The sequence below is a fragment of the Zea mays genome, chromosome 5 (genome assembly GCF_902167145.1).
Source record: "Zea mays cultivar B73 chromosome 5, Zm-B73-REFERENCE-NAM-5.0, whole genome shotgun sequence".
NCBI lineage: Eukaryota > Viridiplantae > Streptophyta > Magnoliopsida > Poales > Poaceae > Zea > Zea mays.
Genome location: NC_050100.1, coordinates 194,080,168 through 194,088,823, shown reverse-complemented (window position 1 = coordinate 194,088,823; position 8,656 = coordinate 194,080,168). Strand labels below are relative to the sequence as shown.

The 8,656-nt window shown below is 41.4% G+C and overlaps 1 long non-coding RNA gene and 1 pseudogene across 1 annotated transcript; one reads left to right on the top strand and one right to left on the bottom strand.

The window, feature by feature from the left end:
* Window positions 1–350: 350 nt before the first annotated feature.
* On the bottom strand, window positions 351–1,105 carry LOC103628776 (putative leucine-rich repeat-containing protein DDB_G0290503; annotated as a pseudogene).
* Window positions 1,106–4,470: 3,365 nt separating this feature from the next.
* Window positions 4,471–5,547, top strand: LOC103627482 (uncharacterized). Its single transcript, XR_553624.2, has 4 exons — window positions 4,471–4,498; window positions 5,201–5,260; window positions 5,346–5,409; window positions 5,481–5,547. It is a non-coding gene; the product is annotated as an uncharacterized lncRNA (long non-coding RNA).
* The last annotated feature ends 3,109 nt before the right edge of the window (window positions 5,548–8,656 follow it).

Here is an 8,656-nt window from a genome sequence, read left to right as displayed (position 1 = left end):
CACATGCATGGCACAAGTGCTCAGATTTGGATCCCGCAGACAAGATTTCCCGCAGACAAGTGCTCAGATTTGGATCCGAGCGCATCCCGCAGCCGCTCCTTCCATCCGCGAGGATCCCCCAGCCGCTCTTTCCGTCCTCGCGAGGATCCCCCAGCCGTTCCTTCCATCCTCGCGGATCCGAGCGCGCTCGATCGGATACCCTTAATCACGGCGACCATAAACGTGCTCCTGCCCCACGAAATCGATGGCGCGTGTGTTGAGGGTGTGGGGAGGAGGTGCGCGGCCGCCATCAACGATGTCCTACCCATCTGCTCCGCGATTCCCGCCATTCTTCCTGGTTGCCTATCAGTTTTTGGTTCCCCTGCTGAAGCTCAAATCTATCTGAATGGCTTCCCTATGAAGCATCATCTGGTTGCTCATTGGCATCACCTTTGTTCTGTTGAAACTGGACATCTTCTATGTTGGTTGTTAACGTTAAGAACTGTTCTTGTTAGGAACTGTTATCTTGTTGGTTGCTCTCCCATGCAGTGGTGTTGTAGGAATTTTATTCTTCTGCAGTAACAGGTACAGAACCATTGGTGCTTTCAGATTTGTCGAGTACCACAAGGTCAGAAGTTGCATTATCTTCTTTTGCTTCCATTATAATGTTCTCATTCTGGTGGCTGCTATCTGATGCATTAGTGTTGCTTGATTTTTTTTCTGGAGCAGGCATGGAATCGTTGGAGTTTTCATATTTGTCTACCACGGTTTCAGAAGTTGCATTTTCGGTGTTTGCTCCCACTACAATGCGCTCATCATTGTGGCTGCTCTCTGATATTGTAGTATTGTCGGAATTATCTTCTACTGTAGCAGGAATGGGATCACTGGAATTTTCGGATTTGTCAAGATCAGGCTCAGCTTCTTTCTGCTGCAGGAGTTCCTTTATAGTTGTCGTCTGATCTGGGTTTGAAGCAATTGTGTTCTCTTTCATTTGGTTGATATGGCTCTCTTTCTCCACAAGAGCTGCTTCCAATTCTTTCTACGTGTTGGTAAGATATGTCGTGGTGGTTTCTGAATCCATGAGCTTGTTTTTCAATTCTGTCCTCTCAATACTTAGGACAGATGTTTTTCAATTTTGCCCTCTCAATTCTGCTTCCAATTATATTTGTTTGTTACAAAATACTTTAAATTGTCATTTCATTTAAACTGTTTATTGTAAACTAGAAAGTATACATACATATATACAGATTTGTACACGTAATCATGTACAAAATTCGCCACACCTCAAATTTTGTGCGTCCTCCGCCACTCTCGCCCCCACACCTCGCCCTCCATCCACCTCCCCAAATGGCGCGCCTTCCTAGAATTTAAAAGGCCGAAGGGAGGCCACACACGAGACCACCAATCGGACACACGCGAGTACATCCGACGCCCACCATCAGCCAGGTGATGGTCGATTACGAGTTCATCCTGCGCAATTCTTTCTTAGTGTTGAGTATGTTGTTCTTTTTTTCTAGACATAGGTTACATGTTTATTTCAGAAATAAGTTTATGCAATGTGTTTCTGCAATGTGTTGGGTTCAGTCATACATTGGACAGTCACAGGTAGGTTACAGGTTTATTTCTGAAATAAGTATATTTCTGAGACATAGGTTACAAGTTTACCGATCCTCTCCATACAACTGGTCTGTTATGTTTCATTTGATTTTCAGTTAAGTCATAGTACTAAACTGCACAGTCTCATTCGATTTTTAGTTAAATCAACCTGTTAATTTTGTACCATAATTTTAAATATGTTCATCTTCTCTTTTGTGCGTTTAAATATGTTAGTTTTGTACAATTCAAGTCTGTCAAACCAATTTTGCTAGACTATTTAGTAGTACGGATATCTTTAACTTTGTTGCCTGATCTTTGCTCATGCTCCAGCTAATTTCAGTGCCTAATGCTACTCATAGTACTAAACTGGATAGAGTAGACCTTGCAACTGGACGTACCTTCCTGTTCATACAATTAGTTAGTTCCTGTTGCTAACTAAAAATTTGTAGCTATTTAATAGTTCTGTTAGAATATCGTTTGACTTTGTAAACATGATTTTAGTGTACTGAGTTCAAGGTAATATATAGCTAACACTGGTATCTTTGAATACATGTTTGGTTCTATGTTCAGCTAGGTTTTATTTCTTACATTTTTCACCAAAGCATCGTACTTTTGGCTGCAATTGTAACTGATAGTGTACAGAGCAGTGCTTCAATAGAAAAAGCACAACTGTTTTATTATTTCTAAGATAGCAATATTTATACTGAACCAGATAGTGACATTTTTCTTGTAGGCTGAGGCGGCGAACATTGTTCAAAAACAGTACAGTCTTAGTGTAAACCTGAATTGATATAAACTCATCAAGCAAGAGGTATGTATTTCTAAGTTTTAGGATACCCTCCTTTTCTCTGATTAACTGTAGCTGTGCTCTTCTAGGTTGTTGTATTCTAAATAAATTGAATACAAATTCTAAGTCTTCATTGTGTTTACCATTTCTCTTATGTTGGGGCAGTTCATGAGCATTAGACCTTATTGTTTTGGACTAATATAATGTTTCAGAAATTCTCTCAAAACCAGCCACGGTGATCAAGTCCCTACTACTCTTTAAGACTACAATATAGACCGTGCACCGTGGTTCTGCCATATCCCCGTTCGGACGCGATGCTCGCTATGACAGTCGCCTTCGTGTCTTCAGCGCCCGCACCGTGCCCGCTCTGGATACACCGCCTTCCTACCCCCGCCCGCTACGGCCGCATCGGAGACAGGCGCGCCGCCGCATCCTCAGTCCCCTCCTTGTGCTCCCCGCCGACGCCTGCCTCATGCTCCTGCTTGTCCGTCACTCCCTCTCCTCCACCACCGCATCTTGCCTCTCGCTCACGTATAGAGGTGGGTCTCCCCCCATACCCCACCCCGCTAGGTGCTTGGCAAGAACAACGACATCGTCGAGGGCGTGCAACACGTCCTCGGGTCCGCCCCAATCAAGCTCGACTCCTAGGGTCTGCTCCAGATGGGGGATGCCAAGTTCTACTTCCTCCTCCCCTCCGCTCCGTCTTTGATGCCGGCATAACGCGTCGGGCCTTCGTGGTCCAACGCACGATCCCGCTGCCTTCGTCTGATGACAACAAGGATGTACGGGAAGAGGCCGCACCAGCGGCGAAGCGTCGGAGGACGGGCATAACGATACTAAATTCTTGCATTTCTTGATCTTTGTTGGATGCCTCCGGACGAGCCTGGGGAGTGCGTCGTTCGCGGCTTCAGCTTCCACAACATGGTCATCGAGACGCCATGCCACGATGTGCGCCTCTAGGACTTGGACGCTGAGGGGGTCCGCGACATGCAACTCGCCTACGCGGAGCGTGTGCGGCAGCTCGGGGAGCACCTTGCGGTGAAGTATGTTCAGGTAGAGCCGTAGAGGGGGCTTTTAACGTGTGTGCATCCCATTTATGCTTAGTTTGTCTTTATCATACGACTGGGACATTTAGTAAACACAAATATGTTCATTTTCCAGATTGACTTGCTTCTACTATCCGATTGTTTGTGGATAACTTTTTTACTTTTTTATGCTGATTTCATTATGATGTAGGTGTTGCCTTAGATGTGAAATGTGATGATCTAAATGGGGAGGAGAAGATGCAGCAACATGAGATGGTGATGGATACAGAAGCACAATAATTATCATGATTCCTGAGGCCAGCATAAAATTATTTAGGCTTCCTTTAATGTTGTAAATAGTCTAATTCTTCTTATAAATCTTTTTTTGCAGCCAAATACTAAAAACAATGATGGTGTCATGACATTGTTACCCGCTATTGTTGCATGTTCCCTCCCATGCTTGGAGGTCCTAATCGAGGTCTATAGTATAATATGATAAGTAAAACATGTGTATTCCCTCTGCTATACCTTCTTACTTCACTATCATTTTCTACTAAGACCTTTGGCTCTTGGCACACAAGTCAAACTCGTCACTGATATCTTGCACGATTTATTTGATTTTATTTTTGAAATTGACCTCTGCACCCACAAAGATACATTCGTTTCTATGATTCCATATCCACCATGCTACCAAATGATCAACAAATTAAATCCCCTATGATATTGTTGAGACCTTGGTTCCCCTTTCATACGAGTTAGACACACACTTCTTGTATTTTTTGTAAGTTAACAGGTGCTATGTAGCCTTTGAACATTTATTATAAAACTATGTTCATGATTTGTTGTGTGATCACAAACAACTTTGGGAGTCAGGGACTACGCCACTACCAAGAGCTCCGGGAGGGAGATTGCTGGCCAACGGTGGCCAGGCGATCGCCTCCATGGCATGGAAGCTTGAGGGGTCATGTCCATTAGGGAGAGCGGAGGAGATCCGATGAGTCCATTCTCTAGAGTCCAGACTCCAGACCAGGATAGAACAAGGCTGAGGCGTTCGGTTTCATCAATTCATCACGTCAGTTACTAGGCGCACGCCACATGGCTGATTACCAAGGTGGGCCTTTCCTATCCTCTTCACACCTTTCTTGATGCAGTGTCCAGCTCTCGAACGGAAACGCCATTGAAAATGTGTTCCTCCCTTTTAAGAAAGCGACTCTCCTAAGCTCAACGTTGTTACTGTAGGCTGTAGTAGACTGTGAGTCAACACTTGAACACAGAGTCCACTCTTGAATCACAGCAATATCCACCATATGTTTAATTTCTTCAAATTTTAATAAGAAACAAGAGCTCCGTATGCACTAACTTTCTATTTTATCATTTTAATTCCAGCGTTGGTTGGAGCTTTTACCTAACTACATGAGAAAGTATTCCGCAACTATGATCCAACGCTTTGTAGTCAAGAGAAAGATGTTGTGTATACTCGGGCACTCGATGCTGCCAAGTTACAAAAGCTATGCCACTTCTCCCTTCCCTGCATTCATGTTTTCATGTTTTGTATGGATGGGCATATTGACGTTGTATCTCGATATGGCTTACTTCGGATGGTGTATTATGTTGCACAAATCTCGACATATATCTTCTTTCATTTTCTATGCTAGAGTTAGCTTCATTCGATATATTTTTTCCTTTTATTTATCTTTGCTTCAAACAAATATATCATTTTCTAAAGTACTGACTTTTTGTGTCCTGTAAAAGTAAAACCTATTTGAATAATCAAATCTTAGTTGTATCTATAACAAGATGAAAGTGGTGGCAGCCAAGATGAAAGTGGTGGTGGCCGCATCAAAGGAGAAGGTGCAACAAGACGAACCGAAAGGTGAGAAGATTTCTTTTCCCAAATCAACTTGCATCTACCTGTGATTGTTTGTGAACAAGTTTTTTATGCTAATTTTTTTATGTAGCTGCTATCTCAGATGTGAAATGTGACAACCCAAAAGAGGAGGGCAATGTGCAGCAAACCAAAAGGTTAGAGGATTTCACTTCCTCAATTTCTTTGGTTACACTGTTTGTTTGATGCTGATTTTGTTATCATGTAGTTGTTGCCTCAGATGTGAAATGTGATGACCTAGAGCAGGAGGAAGATTCCAATAAAAATGGGGAACTGAAGGAGTGTAACAAATGTGTAATTTATTTTTTCCACTCTATATGCTATCTTAGAAGTTTCAAAAGTTCCTTGTTTGTGCGTAATTCAAAATTTACTTTTAGTCATTGTTCCTGAACAACCCTTGATTTTATTTCTTGAATGTGCACCTGATTCGTCTAATGGAATCATGGAACCACATGTTGTGCTACTATTTTGGTTAAGAGCTACAATGATCTTAAGGCATTTGTTTTGTATGTTGTCTCTTAATTTTGTCTACTTTTTATATTTCATTTTTCATATATATTGTTGTGTGCTGATTACAAAATGAAAAATGTATGATACCAACCATTAGTAATTTAGGACTCACTAAGCAAAGCCAAAGATAAGTGTTTGAACAACTATCCATCTACCTATGTGATATATAAAACCCGTAACAACGCTTCATCTATGTAATCGTTGTGCGCTAAAATTTATCGAATAATTTATACGCCGTCGCAACGCACGGGCACATACCTAGTATGAAATATTTTGGAAATGTAGTTGGTAATCGAGGGTACGAACATACTTTGGACCACCTACTCCGTGTTGCCCTATAAATACCCACGTCATGTAACTGTACGGGACACGCATAGGGCTGGGCATTCCGTTTTTTTTGAAACTTCGGTTTGGTTTTAAAAAAACTTGGCTTACCAGACATCAGGAACCGATCAGTTTTCTAGAAAATAAAAAATTGAGAAGTTCAGTTTCAATTTTTGGTAAAAGCTGAACAACAAACTTATACTCAAGACAACACATACACCAAGTTTAAATGATAGATTACACATAATTTTAAAAAGTAAAAATATAGATTTAGAAATACATCATATACAATTAAGTGAATAACAATTTAACTGCATCACACATTTAGTTCACATTATCAAATAGAAAATTTCAGAATTGATAAAGGTTGGTATTCAGTTTTTTGGTATTTCGGCTTGGTATGCGGTGAAAACCGATTAAGGTACCGAACACCAAACTTTTTAGATACAAAAACCGAAATTGAATCGAACTACCGAAAAAACAAAATTTCGGTTCGGTTTTCGGTATGCAAAAAAAGTGCCCACCCATAGACACGCATAACAAAACACTAACAGTTCCCCATCTAACCTAGGGCGCAGCGAGGAGATTTTGTTATCGTGGTCGGTACTAGTAACTTATAGATTGAAGATATGACACCATGCATAACACTAATAATTCTTAAAATAATAACCAATGTATTATGATAAAATAAGCATTCACAATAATAATTACCTTCTACATTTTTCCTCTGTGATTACGATCCTCCATCTTGTGAAAACCGAACTATCACATCATCAATTGGAAGTGTATCTATAGATCCCTATTCCACGAAGCATATGAAACAATCATTCATAAATCCATCTCCCATATGATTTCTCAACATTGTCTTCACAATTTTCATTGTTGAAAAGCACCTATCCACCAATGCAGTGGCGATTGGAAGAATTAGTACAAGCTTGAGAAGTCGATGCGCCAAAGGAAAACCCAGATGTTTTTTTGTATCCACCATCAACCTGACAAGCTCAGAAATAGTGTTCAAGGTTGCAAATCTTGAATCGGCTCGCACGTTATCAATATAAAATTAAGATCACTTCCAAGATCCTTTAGTTGTGTTGAATCAAAATCATCAAAGTGTGACTTAGCCAACTCTATTAAACTCTCAACTTTGAAAGCCTCAAAAGAATTTTGGGGTTGAAAGCAGCAATCTGAGTAAGCAACTGAGAGTTTACTTCATTGAAACGATCATTAAACTCTACAAGTTGCAAGTCAATAATTGAGTTCAAACAGTCATATCTATAATGTTTTATTGTGCACTGTGCCCTCCTAATTATCTCTGGGTGTTTAGATCCACCTATCGGTAACCAACATTTGTCGCCCACCGTCTGTACGACGAAGACCAATCTCATGACACCTCCCAAGAAGAGCACTTGGACCAACTCACTCGAGGACGAAACAACGAAGGCATCCCTAGCCGCCAAAAAATGGCAAAATTGTCTTTGCCAATGATGCCCTACCACCATCCAACAATGATCTCCAAACCACTGGCGAACCAGAGGGTGAGGACGATGCTTGTGCCTAAGGGAGGACGAAAAAGACCAGGACCACCATATGTAGGAGGAAACGTAGGAGGAGCATACGAGCCATATGGAGGAGGAGCGAATGGATATCCATACAGGTATAGGGGATACAAATAAGTAGAAGGTTGTGGAGGACAAGCATCGGTGGAAGGGTTTTATCAGTGTTTGGAGGACAATCGTCAGCTATTAAAGGCTCAATAGTAGAAGGATGAGTATCAACACACTTGGTCGGTATAGATATGGAGGAGTATATGGATAAGAAAAGAGATATTGTGGAGTTAGACCACGGGAACGTGCATGAACTTCTCTCGTCGATGATGGACGAAAGAAAGATCATTGAAAAAGACTTGCCCTATACCTGCAAGGTCTCAGGACACTATGGAGATTGATCGTTGAGCAAGTTCGTGAACGTTTCATAGTTGGGACTCCACCTTAGATCAATAGCGAGAGGGAGGTTTGAAAGCAACTGAATCGAAACGGAGATGAAAGTGTATGAATAAAGGAGATGGCTTGAGAATTAAAAATGAAAGTGTGTGTGAATTTAGCACCCGGATGGGTTTAGTTTTTATAAAAATCAAATTAATACGATAAAATAGTTCAAATCATTTAAAGTGTGACATGTCAAGTACCGATCAGAATCGACTCCTGCGCCCAAGGTGCCGATCAATACTGCTCAATCGCTACCGAGTGGCCTACCCCGAAACAACCGCTAATACCCGCTCGGATCATTGAGCAGCCTAGCCAACCCGTCAAGCCAATTGATCTATATTGCGCCCGACGTTGCTAGTATAAACCGTCTAAATAGCCACACTTTGGGATGTTTGGTTTGCTGCCTATGGCGCCATAATGTGCCTAAGTTTTATGTCTAAATTTAGTTTTTTAATTCAAACGAATAAGGTTAGGGAGATTATGTCGGTTTAGATAGGAAACCAAACATAGACTAAGCACAAGCACAAGCAACAATGCTTTTAGTGATGATGATGCAGGCAAGACA